This window comes from Giraffa tippelskirchi, chromosome 5 (assembly GCF_054371585.1).
Source record: "Giraffa tippelskirchi isolate mGirTip1 chromosome 5, T2T-mGirTip1v1.2.pri, whole genome shotgun sequence".
Taxonomy (NCBI): domain Eukaryota; kingdom Metazoa; phylum Chordata; class Mammalia; order Artiodactyla; family Giraffidae; genus Giraffa; species Giraffa tippelskirchi.
The window spans coordinates 145,997,403-146,020,539 of NC_137279.1; the positions used below are offsets into that span (position 1 = coordinate 145,997,403).

The window sequence follows — 23,137 nt, forward strand, 5'->3', positions numbered from 1 at the left end:
TAGACATCCATTAAATAATGCATTTAATCTTCAAGACAAACCCTAGGAAGTGAGTTTCAGTAAAATACTTTAGAGATAAAGAAACTGAGGAAGGACATTAAGTGACTTGTCCAAACATATACATTATTTAGGGCTTTTGTGGCTCAGCTGGTAAGAATCCACCTGCAATGAGAGAGAGCCAGGTTCGATCCCTAGGTTGAAAGATCGCCTAGAGAAAGGAAAGGCTACCTACTCCAGTATTCTGGCCTAGAGAATTCCATGGACTGTATAGTCCATGGGGTCACAAAGGGTCGGACACGAATGAGTGACTTTCACTTTCAACTTTTCATACATTATTTGAAGGTGAAACCAGAATCTAAAAGCTGGTCTAATCTGACTTTGTAGTATAGGCTTTCATTCAAGAGCATTGATAGCCTCTAGGCATGAATGATATAAAAAGGTCTCTATAGGTTCCACTTGAAATCCTACAGGGAATCAAAATGTGATTCCAATATTCTGTTTTCTGGAAGCTGAAAATTAAAATTTATGCTTTGCCACAAAGGGGGAAGGATGGGAACTAATATTACCAGGCAGTGTTACTGATTCTAACTTGTGAAAGTGAACATATAAAATATTGAGAGACTGACAGCTCACTGTATATGTTCTAACGCTGGACTAGAGTGACTGTGGGACTTCAGAGAGCAATGAGACTCTTGAGTACTGTCAGTGAGTTAGTACATACTGAGGTAATTCAAGTGCAAAGTCAAGTGGAAGAGCAGGCCAAGAAAGCCCAAATGCCAGTTAGAATTTTGGGATGTTGGTTTAACTTTTGGAAGCTTGGTCTAATAACTTCAAGGCAAGCATAGACTAAGTCAGGAACATGGCTGCAAAACAGGTCAGAAAGTCTCTGTATTCAACTAAGGAAAATTTGGCAAAATCAGCAATTATATACCAAGATATAAAGTAGCAAGTGTTGAAGGATACTTCTAGAATTGTCAGTTAAAAAAAAAAAAGTGATGGAGTAAAAGTTGGGCCAGCTAAATGTTTATTTTATCAACAATATCTATGGATGATTGTTCTTTTTATTTTTTAAATAAAATATCAGGTTTCCCTAGACCCCTGCCCTTAATGAGATTAAATGATATTCGAATTTCCAGTTCAGCTGCTCAGTCATGTCTGACTCTTTGTGACCCCATGAACCACAGCATGCCAGGCCTCCCTGTTCATCACCAATTCCCGGAGTCCACCCAAACCCATGTCCATCGAGTTGGTGATGCCATACAACCATCTCATCCTCTGTCGTCCTCTTCTCCTTCTGCCCTCAATCTTTCCCAGCATCAGGGTCTTTTCAAATGAGTCAGTTCTTTGCATTAGGTGGCCAAAGTATTGGAGTTTTAGCTTCAACATCAGTCCTTCCAATGAACACCCAGGACTGATCTCCTTTAGGATGGACTGGTTGGATCTCCGTGCCATCCAAGGGACTCTCAAGAGTCTTCTCCAATACCACAGTTCAAAAGCATCAATTCTTTGGCGCTCAGCTTTCTTTATAGTCCAACTCTCACATCCATATATGACTCCTGGAAAAACCATAGCCTTGCCTAGATAGACCTTTGTTGGCAAAGTAATGTCTCTGCTCTTTAATATGCTATCTAGGTTGGTCATAACTTTCCTTCCAAGGAGGAAGCATCTTTTAATTTCATGGTTTCAATCACCATCTGCAGTGACTTTGGAGCCAAAAAATAAAATCAGCCACTGTTTCCACTGTTTCCCCATCTATTTGCCATAAAGTGATGGAACTGGATACCATGGTCTTAGTTTTCTGAATGTTGAGCTTTAAGCCAACTTTTTCACTCTCCTCTTTTATCTTCATCAAGAGGCTCTTTAGTTATTCTTCACTTTCTGCCATAAGGGTGGTATCATCTGCATATCTGAGGTTACTGATATTTCTCCCAGCAATCTTGATTCTAGCTTGTGCTTCCTCCAGCTCAGCATTTCTCATGATGTACTCTGCATAGAAGTTAAATAAGCAGAGTGACAATATACAGCCTTGACGTACTCCTTTTCCTATTTGGAACCAGTCTGTTGTTCCATGTCCAGTTCTAACTGTTGCTTCCTGATCTGCATACAGGTTTCTCAAGATATTATGATAATATTATAAATGATATAAAGATATAAATGATATTATGATGATATAATACAGAGTGAGAGAGCTTTGGAGTCAGACAGAGCCATTTCAGATCTTAGTTTTTTCACACTGTCTGTTTATGTAAATAGACATGTTTTGTGTTCATTTGCATATTGTCTATGACTGCTTTCAAGCTATGATAGTGTGTCGAGTAGTTACAACAGAGCCTATATAGTCTCCAAAGTCTAAACTATTTACTGTCTGGCCCTTTATAGGAAAATTTTACTAATCCCTGGCTTAAAAGAGCAGTCATTTATTCTTGTTCAGTAGTTGGTAGGTTGGCTGGAGTTGTTCTCTTCCATAGGACTCTAGGACATAGCCTCAATAGTACAATCAGGTAAGGCAAAGACTTTTCAAGGTGATGAAAATTCAAGGAGCAAACTTCTTCAGGACTAGGCTCAAATAGGCCTACTGTTACTTCTGCCCATATACTATTGACAAAGCAAGCCAAATGGCCAAGCATAAAGTCAGGGGTCAGGGAAGTATGTCTACCCATGATGAAGCAAGAATATGGATGTAGGGAGGGATAGAAAATTGATGTCAATTATTCAATCTACCACAAAGTAATTGGCTGTGTGATTATCTGGGGATAATAGCATATCAGGTAAAATAAACAGCCAGTATGTACACTCTAAGGTGAGAGCATCTCTGGTATATCCCTGGTATATATGAGAAGTATAGATACTAGTCAATCCTAAAGGAAATCAATCCTGAATATTGACTGGAAAGACTGATGCTAAAGTTGAAACTCCAATAGTTGGCCACCTGATGCAAAGAGCTGCCTCATTAGAAAAGACCCTGATGCTGGGAAAGATTGAAGGCAAGAGGAGAAGGGGATGACAGAGGATGAGGTGGTTGGATCACATCACTGACTCAATGGACATGAGTTGGAGCAAGTTCCAGGAGATGGTAAAGGACATCTTGGGAAGGGAAGCCTGGCATGCTGCAGTCCATGGACTCACAAAGAGTCAGACACGACTGAGCAACTGAACAATAACAAAATATCTGGAAAATGGCCTACAATGCAGTGAATGAGAGGGAGAGTAGTTACAGTTAAGAGTGGAGATGTAATGGGGACCAGGAGTGAGGAGACTATAGCCATTAGAGTGAGATGGGAAGTCAATACAAAGTTATAAAAAGATGACTGATACATTTTGACTTATATTTTAAATGAATTACTGTGACTCCTGTGTTGAGAATAGACTTGAAGAGAAAAGGATGGAATCAGAACATTTAGGAAGCTGTTTTAATTAGTACATGTGAGAGATAATGGTGGTGGATGGCATCTGTGGAAGTGGTGAGAAAGGTTAAATTTTGTATGTATTTTGATGTCAGAACCAAGAAGATTTTCTGACAGATTGGATGAGGAGTGTAAGAAAAACAGAGGAGTCACAAATAACCTCAACATCTTTGATCTGAATCGTGGAAGTGATGTAGTTATTAGCAAATAAAATGGAAAGGACTGCAGGTTGAGTAGTTTTGAAAAGAGGAAGCTTGGTGGGGGATATTTTGAGTTTGTGATATCCACTGGACGCTAAGTGGACATATCAAATAGGCAAAAGGATACACAAGACTGAAATTCAGGAGAACATTTGAGAAACATTCATTTGTTAATGATATTTAAAGCAGTAAGACTGGATTCATTCACTAAATGAGTTAGTGTAGATGGGGAATAGGGCTAAAGATTGAGTGTTAGGGACTCCAATGTTAGGAGGTCTAGGACAAGAGGAAGAACAAGGAAATAAGACTGAGATGGAGCAACCAATGAGATAGGGTGAAAACCATGGGTGATTATATAGGCATTTTATGGAAAAGGCAGAAATCAAACCTAAGCTGCCTCAGCTGCCTCATTTTCAGACAAGGCAGTTTGGATTTCTCTTCTTTATGGAAAAGGCAGAAATCAAACCTAAGTTGCCTCAGCTGCCTCATTTTCAGACAAGGCAGTTTGGATTTCTCTTGGAAAAAAATTTCCACTATTTTTTCAGATGTGCTCTGGTTGTACTATCAGTACAAGCTGAAGTTGAAGCTTTGACTTAAGAGTTACAGGAAATTTTAGTAATATGCTGTCACAGGCACTTAATTCCAAGAGCCATGGGTTGGTATGAGTTGAAGAGATAGATTAATTTGATTGTTAGCTTTTCCTGATGAATCTTAATTTCAAAGTTCATTGCTTTTGTTTTCCTGGTGGCTATGTCAGAAATATGCCTTATTGTAAATCTTATATAAACACAAAATTCCTACAGCTCAATTATTTCATCTCACAACTTGAACTCTTCAAAATAATTTCAAAACTTCTTAGACTAATATAGAGGAAACTTAGAAATCTGGGTCCTGATCTTCTTTTTTCCATCATCTTTCATCCTTACTCCCCACCTTCTCCTTGTTCTAGCCATGTTGACCTACTGTGATTTCAGTTTCCTGAGTGAGACATGCTCTCTTGCCTTCCTGCCTTCATGTGTGACCTGTCCTTGGATTACTTTTTCTCTACCCATATCTGATTGCTACTTGTTCATTTTGAGGTCTCCATTTGAATGTTTCCTCAGTCTTTCTTGATCCTCAGAATCTGCTATGGAACTGCAAGATTCCATATACTTGTCAATTTATCCCTCTAGATCAAAGGTTGGCAACATTTTTTGTTGTTGTTGTTGTTTGTTTGTTTTTGTTTTGTTTCTTTTTTCTGTAAGGGACAGGTAGTAAATATTTTAGACTCTATGACCCAAACATTCTCTGTCACAACTACTTGATTCTTTCATTGTAACAGTCATAGCAAACCAGTCATGGCCAATACATAATCAAATTATAGTGTTTTAATAAAACTATGAAAAAATAGGTAGTGAATTTGATTTGGCCCATGAGGGTAGGAAATATACTTTTGTTCTTTGTTATGTCCCTAGCACCTAGCACAGTTTCTAAAACACAATAAGAACTGTACAGACATTGTTTAAAAGATAAAGGGCAATGTGGTAAACCTTGCCAATAAAATGGTGTCACTGTGAACATGCAAGAGTTGTGCAACTTAAGTTATTTTATGTGTATTCTTTCAAAGCAGTGCTCCATCCTTAAAATCTTTTCTCCTTTGCTCCTGTCTAAAATTGGCATCCATTTTACTGTTCTGACTCAGATTTCTGAACTTATCCTGGCTGGTGAAACAGTTTTTACACAGACACTCAAGGGCTACTGTTGAGTCTGTGCATTTCCAGCCAAAACCAGGAACCAGCTTTCTCTTTACATGCAGCTGAGATGGAGTTGTCCCTGAGATTGAATCTGTGTGTTGTGGTTATTGGGAGTCTGGTATTTATTGACCATTCCTGTCTCTGCAGTGCATGGAACTTGGGTAAGCACTGATTCATTTGCAGAGATATCATTTATTTAGATTCATTTGTTGGAGTTTCATGTGGTTTCTCGGCCATGGTTTACTTCCCCAAATTATGAACGGGAAATCAGGAGGTTTATGAGAATTTTGGCTTGTACCTCTGCCAGGTAATGAGTAAAACATGGTGTTGGAGATGAGAAACTGTGTTTGCGGTGGTCACATCTTTTAACCAGACATTGTCAGGATGTTGAGCCAGATTTGGTCGGATGAGCAAGTTAATTCCTGGGAAGTCTCATTACTTCTGGGTTATTTAAATGAAAAGGAAAAATAATAGAAAAGATGCTTGTATTTTTAAAGTGGCCTCACAAAACCATAATTATTTCCACTTTTTTCCCCAGATTTTACTGTACATTACATAGTACCAGAGGATCTTTAGTTGGTTTTGAACATCATCCAAACCTAGAAGAGAAGGGACTTTAAGACTATATCCCCCCTTAATTGGATATACAAGATGCGCTTAGTCTGCCCTAGGTACAGAGATATGACACTGGGCTTGTAAGCATGTGTAGAACTTACCACTTTTGTGAATTGAAATATTACCTCAGGCCAAAGCGGTATTTCAACTATGTGTCAATTGTAATAAAAGTCTTTCACATTTTAAAGTTAAATACAGACATAAGAGAGATAAAAAGGGGTTAATGAGAAGTTAGAACAGGAGAGTGAGGATTAGAAAAGAGACCATAAACAGGAATAAAATGTTTTAAGTAGTTTTATATTTAGAAAGTACTTTATTGAGAAAAATTCTGAAAAAACTTTTACATTTGATTCCTTCAAAAGCCCTCTGAATTAGACAGGATTAAGTATTTCCTTTTTGCAAATAAGGAAATTAACTTCAAAGAGAGTAAATGATTTGATCATACCCAGTAGAGATCCTCATGGTAAATAAGGGAAAAGGCCATGCTTACTTTTATTGCTACTCACCTGTTCAGTTCTCTGCTTTCTTCCATAGTTTTATTTTGTTTTGTGTTCCCAAATTCTAAACCTTGAGGTTTCAGGGTTCAAACACTGAGTTTCTGTTGGCTAACATTTTTCCTTTATCCTCATAGCTGGCTGGGTTATTTCTTCCATTGTTTCCTGTAACTCTTATGGCACAGTGAATCAGCCTGGGGAGAGATGAGTACAGGGGAACAGAGACTTGGTGAAATGGTGGTCAGGAGTGAGGAGAGTTTAAGCAGAGTTAAAGTGAAAGCTCTAAATGAAAGGAAGGCCAGCAGTTGCTGTAAAAATATTCATTTCCCAAGTAGGAGGAATTAATTTTTTTCCCTTCTTGATTATTAGTATAATAATTGATATTATTCAATGCAGTGGTCATTTTATAAAGAGTACAAAGCACACATCTAATTTATAGTGGTTAGTTAAAGCTGTGTAAGTGAACATCTTAGTGAACAGGATCAGTTGTAGTTTCTATTGGAATTAAGATGCTACAGACATTTTTCTTTTAAGGTGGGCCTATGAGCCATATGAATAGATATTTCTTTTTTTAAGTTTTGAAGGTACCTTTGTTTGTTCAAGATTTAATCCTCAGTGTTCTCAAATGTTCTCAGATGGCATATACTTCTAGGTAGAAGAAATCTTACATGGAGATATTATCTGCTTTGATTGATGCGGCCTGATGTTGTCGTCACATATTAACATTGTGTTTGTTTATATGTGTCTTTGAAACATTTAAAATTTATGCCCATTTTCTTCACTAGCAGATTCTCACTCGGGATACCCTACTGAAAACTACCACCTTACATTTATGTAAACAATGATCTAAGCATGCAGAATGTTTTAGATAAGAATCCCAAATTCTCTTGTCTGTGCTGGAGACGGTGCCTCAGAGCTCACTTCAGCCAGACCTAGTTAAACTTATACATATGGAAATGCTATTCTTTGTTTGCATAATACCTTTGTACTCACATTTTCTGTTCTAACACGTGGAGTTAGTTCCTCAGACTTCATATCAATCACTGAATAAGGAATTCTTTCATCTAGTGGCAGATATTTAACATTTGTCTTCACATTTTTTTTATGCTGTTCCTCAGTTTCAAAAGAAACTCTAATCCTATAGATGACTGGCCTCCATAATTGCTATTGTCATTGTTATCATCATCCACATTATTTTCTGCCAGTTTTTTCAGGTCACTCCTGGTTCACTATCAGAAAAGGAATCAGACTACAGGAAGTTAAAAATTAAGTAAAATTTGAAAACACAGATTAAAATAATTTGATGCGTTCACATGGAAGAGCAGGGGGAAAAAAAGAAAGGTACAGTTGGGTCCATGAATAACAATCAGGTTATGGAATGACAGAACTCTGAAACAAGTTTTAAAATGGTCAGGTGGCTACTCAGTTCACCTATTCTTTGGCCTCTGTCATCACCTCCCCAACATCACCACTGTTTTTTCCTTTCATAAGCCAGTGGCTATGGATGTGAGTATTAAACAAGCAAATGGCCTAGAAGCCAAGAAACTTGGATTCGAGATCTGACTGTGCTGCTTGGGTAAATCACTTAAAGACTCTGAGTTTGTTTTTCCAGCTGTAAAATGGAATCAGTGACATCTGGCTGCCTCCTCTATGGGATTAAGGTGAAGTAAATATAAGAAAGTGTGGAAGAATTTTTGAAATTCTACACTTTTACATCTATATAAGGAATTTTCACAGTGAGCATTATTTCTATACTCAGTTATTTTAGAAATTTCAATAACTTACTTTCTTTAAAAATTTCACAATTTTTCTACAATAAGTACTTTACCTGGGTTATGGACTCAGGGGGACTGAGGCTGCTGTTTTGCAGCAGAAATGTTTAGATTCCGTATATTAATGAGCAAGCGCTGACAGAACATGCCTGATTAAAAAAAAAAGAAGAATGGAGACAGCTGTACAAAGTGGAGAAGGTGAGAAATCATGGGCTTCCAGAGAATTCTTGATAAAGCATGAACTGAATTTCTTGCCCTAGAGTTTTGAGAATATCCTTAATTCTTCATTATAAATCTCTCTTTACTAAGGCCAATTTAAATATGGTTCAGTTTTTTTTTTTTTTAATCAGCTCCAAAGGACCTGACTGTGAAGAAAAATGATGTCGGTCAGAGAGAACAGCAGCCAGAAGCAAGGCCACCGACTATTTTTGCAGGAGATAATAGTTCACAGTGCTCTGGAACTGACACTTAACACTCTTGATGAGTGTTCTCATCAGTGTATTGTCTTTGGTGCCATTTCAATAAGGCTAGTGGAATGCCACAGTTGGCCACTGATTATATTTATTTTGAAAATTATTTTGAGCTAAAAGGGAAGATCCTCTGCCTGGGAAATTTCAAATAATTATTAAGACATGTTTCAGTCTCTACTGGAAACTTTTGAACTCAGCGACATCACAGTGGCATAGAATCACGGACAGAACATGGACTGAGGTCAGAAAACCTCTCATTTTAGCCTGAACACCACATGTGTGATGTTGGATATGAAGCTTCATTCATCAGGGCCTTGATATCCCTTAGAACCCATTTTATTTCTACAAGGTTGTCCTCATTCATTTTTTATTTTAGTTAGTTTCAGTCTTAGCTCTTTTTTTCTCAGTTTCGCTAAAAATCTGTCAACTGTGTCACTGTCATTACCTCCTGAACCATCACTCGCCCCCACAACTGGGTCTGTGGAAAAATGCTCTTCCACTAGATCTAGTGCCAAAATGGTTGGGGACCACTAATCTAGAAAATATAGTCAATTAGGTTTATATGCTTAGTAAGAGAGCTGTGACATATGTGAAACAAACTAATAGAACTGCGAGACTAAATAAACAGGGAAATCCTTAATTAGAGTCTAGAGTACTGATAGAAAACCTACAGGAATATTATAGATTTGAGCAACAGTACAACCAACTTTGGAGAAGGAAACAGTGACCCACTCCAGTATTCTTGCCTGGAAAATCCCATGGATGGAGGAGCCTGGCAGGCTACAGTCCATGGAGTCGCAAAGAGTCAGACATGACTGAGCGACTTCACTTCACTTCACAACTAACTTTAACTTAACTAACATTTATCAAGGACACCATCAAACAACAGCAGAATGCACATTGTTTTCAAGTGCATGCAGAATATTTACCAAGATACATTGTATTTGAGTTAGAAAACAGATCTTAATAAATTTAAACAATTTAGTTCATACAAAGCATGTTCTCTTACAGTGGAATTAAATTAGATATCAGTAACAGAAAAATCCCAATCAAAATTTCAGTGGATTTTTTTTGGTATTTTTGTAGAATTGACAAATTGATTACAAAATTCATGTGGAAATAAAAGGACATAGAATAGACAAAATTTTGAAAGAAAAAAAATAAAACAAGCCCACACTTATATGGGCAACTGCTTTTTCATAAAGGTGCAAAGCAGTGAAGTGGAAAATAATAGGCTTTTCAACAAATAGTAGTGGAACAATTGAATATTTATCTGTGTGTATGTGTATGTAAAAGAACTTGGATACATATATCACATTATATACAAAAATTAACTCAAAATGGATCAATGTAAAACTATAAAATTTTTAGAAGAAAACATAAGAAAAATACTTTGTGATCTTAAGTTAGTCAAAGATTTTTTTTTTTTTTAGATATGACACCCAAAACACAGTCTATGAATATAAAAGAACAAACTAGTAATCTGGTCTCAATTTTAACCTTAAAAAGACTGGAGACAATAAGCCAAAGCGTGGAAGACAATGTTTGCAAATGATTTGTCTAATAAGGGACTTGTATTCAGAATATATAAAGGACTCTCAACATTCAACAATTTAAAAAACAAAACAAAATTAGCAAATGGGCAAAAGACTTGAACAGACACTTCACCAAAAAGATATCCAGGTGGCAACTACTGAAAAATACTCAACATTATTAGTCAGTATGAAATTGCATATTAAAACTACAATGGAATGTCATCACAACATGTTTAAATTTCTAATATAAGAAAGGCTGGCTATATCATAGTGGAAGTGTATGGAACAACTGGAGCTCTTATACACTGCTGGTAAGAATGTAAAACTGCTGTGACAGATAATTTGACAGTTTCTTTACAAGTTAAAAATACACTTACCATATTGCCCAGTTATTCCATTCATACATTCTCCCCAAGAAAAATAATAATATTTGTCCACAGATAAAATCAGCCCAAATGCCCATCGAGAAGTGAATGGATAAAGAAATAGTGGTACAGCCATGTATTAGAATACTGCTCTCAGTAGAAATGAACTATTGATACATGCAATAACATGAATCAATCTCAAAAAATGCTGTGAAAGTCAGACAAAAAGTACATATTATTAATATGTGGTTCCATTTATATAAAACTTAAGAGAATTAAAACTAATCTATAATGACAGAAAGCAGAAGAATGCTTTCTTGGGAAGTGATGGAACTGAGAGATTACAATGATGCACCAGGAAATTTTTGAGGCGATGGATATATTCAGTATTTTGATTGTGATCCTGGTTTTACACATACGTGTGTCAAAACTTATCAGATTGTACCTTTTAAATATGTGAGGTTATTGTATGTCAATTATACAGTAAAGATGTTTAAATATATGTGTATAGATATGTGTGTGTGTATCATATGCAGCCTATGTGGTATAAAAAAATTATTTTGGGCACCCTAGAAGCTACCTCAAAGAAACAGGCAGTTATCCTACTGAGCAGCAATAGCTGTTGATTAGCAATCCTGTTATTTCTCCTGTTATCCTGTCTATATGGGTACACCAGGGAGAATAGCAGCATGAATATATTTAACAATGACTTATAATTTTAGAGCAATGCCTGAAAGTTGTTGTTGTTCAGTTGCTCAGTTTTGTCTGACTTTTTGTGACCCCATGGACTGCAGCACACCAGGCTTCCATGTCCTTCACCATCTCCTGGAGTTTACTTAAACTCATGTCCATTGATTTGGTGGTGCCATCCAACCATCTCATCCTCTGTCCCCCCACCCACCTCCTCCTGCCCTCAATCTTTCTGAGCATCACGTTCTTTTCCAATGAATTGATGGATACTTCCCATCACGTGGCCAAAGTATTGGAGCTTCAGGTTCAGCATCAGCCCCTCCAATGAATATTCGGGGTTGACTTCCTTTAGGATTGACTGGTTTGAACTCCTTGCTGTCCAGAGGACTCTCAAGAATCTTCTCCAGCACCACAATTTGAGAGCATCAACTTTTTGGCATTCAGTCGTCTTTGTGATCCACCTCTCACATCCATACATGACTACTGGAAAAACCATAGCTTTGACTATATGGACCTTTGTTGGCAAAATGATGTCTCTTCTTTTTTATATGATGTCTACATTTATCATACCTTTTTTTCTAAGAAGCAAGTATCTTTTAATTTCCTAAATGTAATCACTGTCTGCAGTGATTTTGGAGCCCAAGAAAATAAACCTGTCACTGTTTCTGTTTTTCTCCACCTATTTTCCGTGAAGCGATGGGACTGGATACCATGATCTTCATATTTTGAATGTTAAATTTTAAGCCATGTTTTTCACTTTCCTCTTTCATATTCATCGAGAGGCTCTTGAGTTTCTCTTCGCTTTATGCCCCTAGTGTAGTATCATCTGCATATCTGAGGTTGTTGATATTTCTCCCAGCAATCTTGATTCCAGCATGTGATTCATCCAGCCCAGCATTTTGAATGATGTAATCAGCATATAAGTTAAACAAGCAGGGTTGCAATATACAACCTTGTCATACTCCTTTCCCAATTTTGAAAGTTAGCTTGTGTGAAATAATAGATATTAACTGATGAGTCTTGTTGGTCAGTTTTAAGGACATAACTGTTATCAAGTGATCATCCATAATCATTTTTTCATAACATATTATTTCTGGAAGTTTTAAGAGAGAAAGTGTGAAGAACAGAATCAACCCCCTTTCTCCTCTCTCTGTTTATCATATTTACCTAAAAAATAATCCAATTCTGGTTAAACCCAACTATCAGCCAAATCATTTCCTGTACTGGAGCAACTGCATGATTCTTGAGAAAATCATATAACCATGCCCATGGATTTTCTTTAGAATTTACATTAAAAAAATTCAAGTGAGTATTCACTAGTGCCAACAGTAAAAGAGTGCCCTGGTAAAAGCACTTTCCTGCTTTTCACAATGGTCATTTTATATCTTGTCTTCTTTTTTCGCAAATGTTCTGCTTCTACCTCTCTGACCAGTAATAATTTTACTTAAAATATCACTGAGCGTATAGAAGCAATCAGAAAAGAACTTCTATATTTCTCCTACCACCAGATCTACTAGTCTACCAGTTTATGGATCATGAGCTCTGCCTTTCCTTCTTTCACCGTGGTCTGTGCACCCATCTATGGAACCTCTGGGATTCATTTTTTCCCTCCTCACATTTAGATGTGAGAATCCCTCAGAGTTCAGTCTTTGGCTATTTTCTCTATCTAAACTTTTAACCTACACCTTTTCTCTGGGTAATCTCACCCAGTTCTATGGTTTTAAATACCATCAATATGCTATCGACTCCAAAATTGTAGCTCCAGTTAAGGCCTGTGCCTGGAATTCAGCTACATTTCACCTTTACTTTCACTGCTTTAGTTCAAGCCACCTTCATATATTATCTGGACCATTACACCAGCCTCCTGTTCCCATTTTTGCTTCTCCTGTTCATCCATTCTCTATATAGTAACCAAAGTGATATTTTAAAATGCCTGAGTAAGATTATTTTGGTTCTCTATTTTAAAACTACACAATAGTATGTAATTCTGTTAGAATAAAATCCAAATTCCTGACTATGAGTTAAAACAGGGGTCAGCAAACTGCAGCTTTACCAGCCAAATACAGCTTGCCACCTCTTTTTGTAAGTAAAGACTTATTGGAACACAACCATACCTATTTATTTACTTATTGTTGATGTCTAGTTTACTGCTACAAGGGCAGAATTGAATAGTTACAACAGAGACTATGTCTTGCAAAGCCTAAAATATTTACTATCTGTCCCATTAAGAAAATATTTGCCAACTCCTGGTTTATTCCATCTTCATAGGATGGAGAGAAAAAGAAAGGAAAAAGAAAAGCAACAACAGTTAAAAAAAAGTTTTGTGAAAATATTTCAATTCCAAGCTAAGGAATTTTGAGTGTCTTTGGCTTCATTGGTGACTCTTTAGTTCTGCCAGGGGTTTTGCAGGTCACATGGCAAAATATTTGCTAATAGAACATCTAAGTTAGTGCCTTTTTTTTCCACTTTATTTTTTTAATTTAAGAATATTTGCTTTCCAGAGTTTTGTGGTTTTCTGTCATACATCAACAAGAATCAGTCATAAGTACATGTGTGTCCCTTCCCTCGCGAACCTCCCCTCCATCTTCCTCCTCATCCCACCCTTCTAGATTGTCACAGAGCTCTGTTTGAGTTCCCTGAGTCATACAGCAAATTCCCATTAGGCTATCTATTTTACATATAGTATTATAAATTTCCATGTTACTCTCTCCATATGTCTCACTCTCTCCCCTTTGCCAAGAACTTTGTCAATGGAATAGATGCAATTTTGAAACACTGCACATGTAAATGTAATTAGAACACTACTTATGTTTCAGGATGCTTTTCCATAAAAATGACTTTACAATTTTTAAATGTAAGTGAGAAAATTCTTTGCCATTCATAATTTTGCATTTAAAACAATTTTTCAGGAATGCATCTGCTTTTGTACATAGATAAACACAAAATTGAGGGCTTCCCGGGTGACTCAGTGGTAAGCAGGAGACTCAGGTTCAATCCCTGGGTTGGAAAGATCCCCCTGGAGGAGGAAATGGCAGCCCACTCCAGTATTCTTGCCTGGAGAGTCTTATGGACAGAGGAGCCTGGTGGGCTACAGTCCATGGGGTCACAAAGAATCAGACATGACTTAGAGACTAAACCACTACCACTATGAAACACCAAATTGGTCTTCCTAGAATTTGTCTGAGTGATCTTAGGCCAAGCAATGCCTATCAAGCTATTTTAAGTTCCTCTTCCTGTGTTGTTGATGCTTGTAGATGCATTGGCCTTGCAGTCAAGAAAATTGTTTAAAGTGGGATGTTTAAAGTGTGCGTAAAGGCAAGAAGAAATTGACACAGAATTTTCCCAGCAATTGAGAACATTCCTTTTTCATGTATTTTTTAGGGGATAGGCCTCAGAAATATGTTGCTATGTTTCTAAATTTTATTGTACATTATAATACATTTATTATACATTACCAACTCTCTAGTGTTATTTGCTAAATAAATACTGCCAAAATACTAAATCTGAACACTGTATGTTATGTAGTAAGCATATAAGCACATTTGTTGAACAACTATAACCAAAGAAAAAAAGGGTTTTTTTTGTTTGTGTGTTTGTTTTTTGGATCTTTTTATTGTGTTAAAAATATGTAAAAATCACCGTCTTCACCATTTGTAAGCATATAGTTCAGTAGTGTTAGGTATATTTATATTGTTGTGAAACAATCTCCAGAACTCTTTCATCTTGCAAATCTGAAATTCTATACCCATTAAACAAACAATTTCCCTTTTCTACCTGTCTCTTGTAACCACCATTCAACTTTCTGTTTCTATGAATTAGACTACTTTAGATACCTCATACGAGTGGAATAGGCTTCCCCGATGGCTCAGCAGCAAAGAATCAGTCTGCAATGCAGGATTCACAGGAGACTCTGGTTTGGTCCCTGGTCGGGAAGATCCTCTGGAAGAGGAAATGGCAACCTACTGTAGTATTTTTGCCTGAAAAATCCCACGGACAGAGGAGCCTATTAGACTACAGTGCATAGGGTCTCAAAGAGCTGGACATGACTGAGTGACTGAGCAACAACGACAATGAGGGAATAATTCATCATTTTTGGGTTTTGGGGTTTTTTTTTTGTGGCTGGCTTATTTCGCTTTACACAATGTCCTCAAGATTTATCTATGTTGTAGCATATGACAGAATTCCTTATTTTTTAAGGCTGAATAATATTTCATTGTATATACATGCCACATTTTGTTTATCCATTTATCTGTCCATTGACTTTTGGGTTGCTCCCACATCTTGAGTATTGTGAATAGTGTAGTTATGAATATAGATGTTCAAATATCTTTGGAACTCTCTTTCAGTTCTTTTGAACATATACCCAGAAGTATCATAATACCAGAAGTGGGATTGATGGATCAAATGGTAGTTCTATTTTTTAAATTTTAACAAGAGTTTTTATATAGCAAAATTTAACTTAATAGATCAGAAATTTGTTTTCACAACTGTGTAGTTTGTTTCCCAGTATAGTTCAATGAAGACTCTGAGCAATAGAGAAGATAGAAATAGTTTTATGGTAAGAGAATGAGGTCACAACAGAAACAAGTAAGACCATACTAAAAATGCTAATTAGGGTTGAAACCTCAGTTTAGATCAGTGATCAGAAATACATAATAGTAATATAAGGTGGGTGCTATATTACAATTTCTACTACGACCACTAACTACCACTACTACTACACTATGATATAGATTGAGTTTCTTAAAACATATTTTTATTTATTTGACCACACTAGGTCTTCGTGTGGTATGTGGGATCAAGTTCTCTGACCAGGGAACAACCCAGGCCCCCTGCATTGGGAACATGGAGTCTTAGCCACTGGACCATCAAGGAAGTCCCTAGATTGGCTTTTGAGTTGATATCTGGGGCATTTTATAGTAGGCAAGGAGTCTGTACTGTATGAACCATCAAATGCTGAGTTCCTAACTTGAGGCACTTTCTCTGAAATGTACCTCTAACTGTTTGGTCACAAAGAATAACAGGGCCCCAGAAGTGACCTGCTCGGAACCACCAGTTGAAAATAGTAGTTAGGGAGGCAGCCAGCAGTTCAGGCCTTGAGGTTGTCATCGTGTGTAGCTTTTTAAGTTTCTTTCTTAAAGTTCAAAGTCATTAAAGTAATTCCTCAGCGGGTCTCCACTCATCATGCTTTGTTTTGCAGAGATAATTACCATCAACACTAATGGGAATTCTGTATTTGACTCCAAAAGTAAGCAAAGCACTAGCCCCTGAAACGGAATACAAGAGTTACTGAGCTCCGTCTAAATTTTCTTCCAGATTTTCAAAGGAGAGAGAATTCAGTTGGCATTAGAAAGACACTTAAATAAATCCTTCCTTTGCTTCTGCACTTATTTATATTTTTCTAGAATTTAAAAGTGCATAAAAATGTAAGATACTGTTTCCTGAGAATAGAACAATAATCACATAAGTGCTTATTGTGTGTGAGGCAGTATGCCTAGCATTTTACTTATTTATTTTATTATTTTACTTATTTTTTTCCTCACAGAAACCTTCTAAATAAGTAAGTGAAAGTCGCTCAGTCGTGTCTGACTCATTGCAACCCCATGGATAAACCATGGAATTCTCCAGGCCAGAATACTGGAATGGGCAGCCTTTCCCTTCTCCAGGGGATCTTCCCGTTGGCCTCCTTTTAAAGGTGTGGAAACTGAGAATAGGGAGGATCAGTAGTTTTCCAACACTTAGCACGGGTTCTCAACCCTGAGCTAAGGACTATGGGAATACATACAGAGAGGACTCCTTTTAGAGTCTCGTCTGAAAAAAAATAAATCTATGTCTGTTATCAGAGAAGAAGGAAGTTATGACATTATGAACAGTGATGCAGTCCTGACTGGACTTCTCAGGGTTCCATCTCTGAAAATAAATATGTCTGATACTAATATCAGCATGTTCAACAATGTAGGCAAAAGTCTACAATTTTCAGGGCCTCAAATGAGAGTATATACATGGAGGCCCATATGCTTGTTGTTTAGTTGCTAAGTCGTGTCTGACTCTTTTGGGACCCCATGGACCATAGCCCACCAGGTTCCTCTGTTGATGGGATTTCCCAGGCAAGAGTACTCCAGTGGGTTGCTCTTTCTTTCTCTAGGGGATCGTCCTGACCCAGGAATGGAACCTGTGTCTCCTGCATTGGCAGGTGGATTCTTTACCATTGAGCACTAAGGAAGATCACATAAATATAGCTAGATATTTAAGTCAAGCCATCAAACTGTTGTTAAAATATATATTGTCTTCTTATCTCAATAAATGTACTTTTATAGTGACCTGTAAGGCTGGCATTAAATTTAGAGCTCTGACCCTTCAGAATTGCACACCAAAATGTGGCAGAGTGGAGAAAGCCACTAGCCTGTGGCTTGCCCTCATTCTCTTCCCACGCTGGTTCTGTCCCACTCTGCAAAGGGCCTAGCCCAGACGTGTGTGGGTCCTCACCCCAAACTCAATCCATAACCCTTCCTACTCCACATTCAGCCATCCCTCAGCTATGCACTTGGCCTGAAAGTATATGTGTTAATAATCTGGCCTGATCTTAGAAAGATGGACATCTATATAGACCATGGGAATGGATTTGGAGCATTTGACACCAAATCTCAAAATCTTACATGAAGAAGGATCTAGAAGAAGAAGCCGAATGATGCATCATTTGGTTCCATGGAAGCCTCACACTATGGAAACCTCATATTATGACAAAGAGTGTGGCCAGGAGAGGGCCATGCTATGGCCCCCTAAAGTATGGGCACAGTGAATGGATCTAAGTACTAGACTTGACAAGAAGCTTTAGAGAAAAGTTAGCATATCAGTAGAGAAGTTCCCTCATAGCTCAGTTGGTAAAGACTGCCTGCAACGCAGGAGACCCAGGTTTGATCTCTGGGTCGGGAAGATCCCCTGGAGAAGGAAATGGCAACCCACTTCGGTATTCTTGCCTAGAGAATCCCATGGATAGAGGAGCCTGGCAGGGCTACAGTCCATGGGGTCGCAAGAGTCGGACACGACTTAGTGACTAAACCACCACCAGAGAAGTTCAAAATTTTCTAGACTCCCTAGTCTCTGGGATTTTCTTCCCAATGACTTTTTTTTCATCTAGTCTTCACCATCTCATTAAATGATGTCACTACCCTTACACTTTCTCTGGATGAAAACATTGAAGCCATCCTTGATTTCTCTCTTTAACTCATAAATCACATCCAGTTTCTCAGAGCAAATCTTGTCATGCACCATCTACAGAAATTATCTAGAATTTGACTACTCTTCAACACTTCCAGTGCTACTACTCTGGTCCAAGACATCATCACCTCTCTTCTGGTTTAATTTGTCTACGTGTTTCCTGCTTGATGCCTGGTATGTTTGCAACAGAGCAGCCAGAGGACTCTGGCACTTGCTATTCTCTGCTCAGAATGTTCTTGTGCAAATATTGGACAACTTGCTACCTTACCTCCTTCTTAGTGAGGTCTTCTCTGTTTGCCCCACCTAAAAGTTGATCCTCCTGATAGTCTATAACCTGCTTCCCTTCTTTATAATTTTTCTCTTTGCACTTACCACCTTCTGACATAAATATATTTTACTTACTTTCACTGGGTATTTTCTGTCTTTTTCCACTATAATATAACTGGGCTTTCCTGGTGGCTCAGATGGTAAAGAATCTGCCTGCAATTCAGGAGACCTGGGTTCAATTCCTGGGTAGGGAAGATCCCCTTTAGAAGGAAATGGCACCCACTCCAGTATCTTGCCTGGAGAATTCCATGGACAGAGGAATCTGGCAGGCTACAGTTCATGAGGTCGAAAAGAGTTGGACGTGACTGAGTGACTAACACTTCCACTATAATACAAGCTTATGAGAGCAGGAATTTTTTTCTCTGTTATACTTACTGCTGGAAACCTTTGAAGGAGGATCCATGATAATCTGTTCTCTATTCTTTCTTTCTGCTCCCTGGAATACAGATATGATGGCAGGAGTTCAGGCAACCACTGCAGATACTGAGGCTATGCATTGTAAATGACAGAATAGTAAGACAGAAGAAGACGACATTATGAACTATCATACTACTCTTGGACTACTTATCTATGTAATCTTCTTTTAGCATGAAAAAGATATATCCTTCTATCTTGTTTATTCCACTGTTATTTTTGGATTTTTCTATTACAGTGTATTCAGTCAAATCCAATTCCAAGTAACAAATGACTATCCAGTAATTTAATATATATTTGCCAATATATTATATACTGTATAAGGATACATAAGCCATGCCCTCACCCTATCATGCATTATATCTATTTCATGATAGGGTGACGGCATGGCTTATGTATTCTGTATGAAATTACTCCTTCCATTTGACTTCAACTGATCACAGACAGTGGCTTCCAGGGGGGCTCAGTGCCAATGCAGGGGATGTGGGTTTGATCCCTGGGTCAGGAAGATCCCCTGGAGAAGGGAATGGCTACCCACTCCAGGATTCTTGCCTGGAAAATCCTATGGACCAAAGATCCTGGTGGGCTATAATCCATGGGATCTCAGAGTTGAACATAACTGAGCAACTGAGCATGCATACACATCACAGTAATGTGAAAAAACTGAAAAGCAAATGATAAAGAAATACAAGTTATATCAAAAATGTCTCATCAGAATTTTAAGAGATGTAAATAGTATTTCAGAATTGCATACTTCAGAATGAAATTCCACTAATAAACAATGACTTTTGGATTCACGCCAGAACAAAATGTGTAAGTGATCCACTTACTTTGGTTTAAAAGTCTCATTTAAGAATGTCTTTATAGAACTACAAATCGATATATTTTTCTGAATCTATCTCAGGACTAGAAAGGGATGAATATGAGCATACAAATATGTATAAGAACAGATCATTTGTTTTGCCATCATCATGAATTCATGCTTATGTACCTGATTAAATCATTTGAAAATTTGCTTCAGGATGAATCAAATATTTGGCCATTCAGTGGTGTAGGTAACTTAGGAAATATTGCTTCTTAAAAAAAAAAACATTTTCTTTTCATATCCTGTCAGTGAAATTTAGATTAAAAAGAACTATTTCAATTCAAAATACCTCTGCCTGACCCCAAAGTGTTAATTTTATTTTCACTCTTCATAATAGTTTGCAGTTTTGTTAACTTCAAAGTACCATCCTCAGCCTTTCAATGTGCCTAAAAAATATGTTTTCAGGCACAGAAATGTCCCCTTTCCATGTTATGTTATGTACATATTTTTTGTACATATTATATATGCAAAAGAACTCTTTGGATGTTAAAAATTAAGAGTTTGAATTGTAGGCTTTGTGGTAAAATTTCATTGGCAAAGAAATACTTCTTAGAAAGGCAGCCTAGTGATGAAGTGGAAAAGCATGGACTTTGAAGTAAAAGGGGCTTCCCTGGTGGCTCAGACAGTGAAGAATCCGCCTGCAGTGCAGAAGACCTGGGTTCAGTCCCTGGGCTGGGAAGATCCCCTGGAGAAGGGAATGTCATCCCCCTCCAGTATTCTTGCCTGGAGAATTCCATGGACAGAGGAGCCTGGCAGGCGCAGTCCATGGGGGCCTTGAAGAGTCGGACACGACTGAATAATTAACACTTTGAAGTAAGAAACAAAAGCAAATGAATAAAATCCTGAGACTGGGTTCAATCTATTATTTATAACTGTGTGAACTTAGATGGGTTATTGAACTCCTCTGACTCTTACTTTACTAAGTTATGAGGAAATATTATTCAGAGGTTAAAATGATAGACATTGAAAGTGTCTAAAATCCAACTGACTGGATTTTAATCCTAATCCTCACTGGCTGTGTAATTTGGGGCAAATTACTTAACCTCTCCAAATGCTTTATGTGTAAACTGGGTATAACAATAGTACTTGTTTCAAAGAGTTATTTAATATTTACATGAAAAATATTTAGAGCCGTGCCTGTCATAGAGTAATTTTTAGTAATGGCTATTATTATATCTTAATAATTGCTCTCCCCTCATTTCTGTCTATAAAATGGAGAAAATCATATTACTTTATGGAGGATTAAGTTAATTAATATATACATAAGCAACCCCAAATGAGGAAGAGTAGCTGCTTAATAAATATCAGCTATTATTTGTAAAATACTTTGTAAGTATTTTGTAAAGAATAACTGAGAAAATACATTTAAAAGCCCAGCATAGATAACAGAACAGAATACATGCTTGATAAATTTTAGTACCCATATGGAAAAGTATTTCCTTTTTCCACAGATTTAACTATGAAAAGATACAAAAAAGAAATACTAGAAATGGATCCCCACTTGTTAGGAATATTCCTGTAACTTCAGTGTAATGACGTTTTAGGGACAAGTCAATCCTCATTCATGTTGATGAAGTGAAAACCACCTCATGTCAGTTATGTAAAGAATTACCTACCAATGAAAGAGGGACCTGACCTCCCATGCTTGTGATTTTTCCAAACTCTCCATTCTTTGACATCAGTGAGGGGCTTAAAGAGATTTCACACTACATTGTCCTTTCTGTAAAAGGTTAGCTTTCTTTGGGACATCCATCTTCCATGTGAGAATGCTGATGCTGTTTGCCCCTGAAAGAACCTCATTTCTGCCTTTGGACTTGCAGCAACCAAAATCACATCACTCCCCAGTACACCACCAGTACCCCTGAGATATAATCACTATCCACTAGAGAAACAAATACCTCACCTGGTTTCTGCAAGCATTTAACAGGGAAAACCACATTTGGGACTGAGAATGCTGAGTTATAAGGCCTGGGGGTCAGATGGGGGTGCTGGAAGAGTTCCAGGCAATCTGCTTATTTTTATTTTTTATTTTCTATGTGAAAAGCATGTACCTCCCCGTACCACAGGGTAGATGCTGCTGCCAAAACTACTTATGCACTAGCCTCATTTCCTGGGCTGAGAGTCATATTCCTCCATTTACAGTGATTATCAACATTCTTTACACCAAACTGCCCTCAGAGAAAGGGACTTGGCAGGACTCAGCAGCCATGTCAGCAACTTCTCAGTTTTTGGATTTCAGTTTCAGAAATGGAAAGTTTCAGAGCCCAGAACTATGGATATTTTGCTTGACATCTGCTTGCCTCTGCAGGGGGCTGGAGGTAGACAGAGGGTAAGGCTAGGCGTCTGTGGTGAGTCTTTCTATTGTGGGTCTCAGATACCCAGGGAGGCAGCGGAATCTAGATGGAAAGAGTCTTGGATTTGGAGTTAGTCAGACCTGGGTTCACTTCTCAGCTATTTCCTTATTTGTGTACTTAGGCAAATCACTTCAGTCTTTCCAGGACCCATTTTAGTCATCTATACAATGAGTTTCCTGATTACAAAACCTACAGTGTTGGTGTGGATATTAAATGACATTATGGAAAGGCTTTTAAGAGATTTTTTTTTTCCCCTTCAGTGGTTGCTTAACCGTCATGAGATAGATACATACAACTGTCTTGGCTGCTGTGGGAGTGGTTGCTTAACCATCATGAGATAGATACATACAACTCTCTTGGCTGCTGCGGAAATGGTTTTCTTGCTACTTCTTAGTGTCAGAAAGCTTATGTCTGCCCAAGAGCTGTAAGTGAAGTAGATCATTTGCCAATTATCCTCATTTCTACAGGTCACGCCAGCCTTGGTGACTTACGAGAATAGGAGTCTGACATAGTGGTTTTCAGCTCCAAACCCCAGTTTCCTTACTCCCCAAAACATGCCACCTTCCTACCACTAATGGAGGTTGATGACTTCTGGCTACCCATGCTGCAGTAATCCCCATTCTATCTACCCCTGGCTGTCGTGTTTTGTAGCAGTTATTGCCGCTGTCAGAACCCATCAGA

General features: G+C 37.7%; 1 protein-coding gene and 1 long non-coding RNA gene across 6 annotated transcripts in view; one reads left to right on the top strand and one right to left on the bottom strand.

Annotated features, from left to right (window-relative positions):
• LOC145506180 (uncharacterized) overlaps nt 1-23,137 on the top strand; it is a 300,106-nt gene that overhangs the window by 199,143 nt on the left and 77,826 nt on the right. The gene's annotated exons all lie outside the window — the stretch shown is intronic.
• The window catches only part of LOC145506181 (uncharacterized), a 37,092-nt gene continuing 20,510 nt past the window's right edge, over nt 6,556-23,137 (bottom strand). Inside the window, exons 5-7 of the long non-coding RNA XR_014053604.1 lie at nt 19,199-19,312; nt 7,440-7,675; nt 6,556-6,640 (exon numbers count right to left, since the gene is read on the bottom strand). This is a non-coding gene — a long non-coding RNA (uncharacterized LOC145506181). The remainder of the gene's footprint in view (nt 6,641-7,439; nt 7,676-19,198; nt 19,313-23,137) is intronic.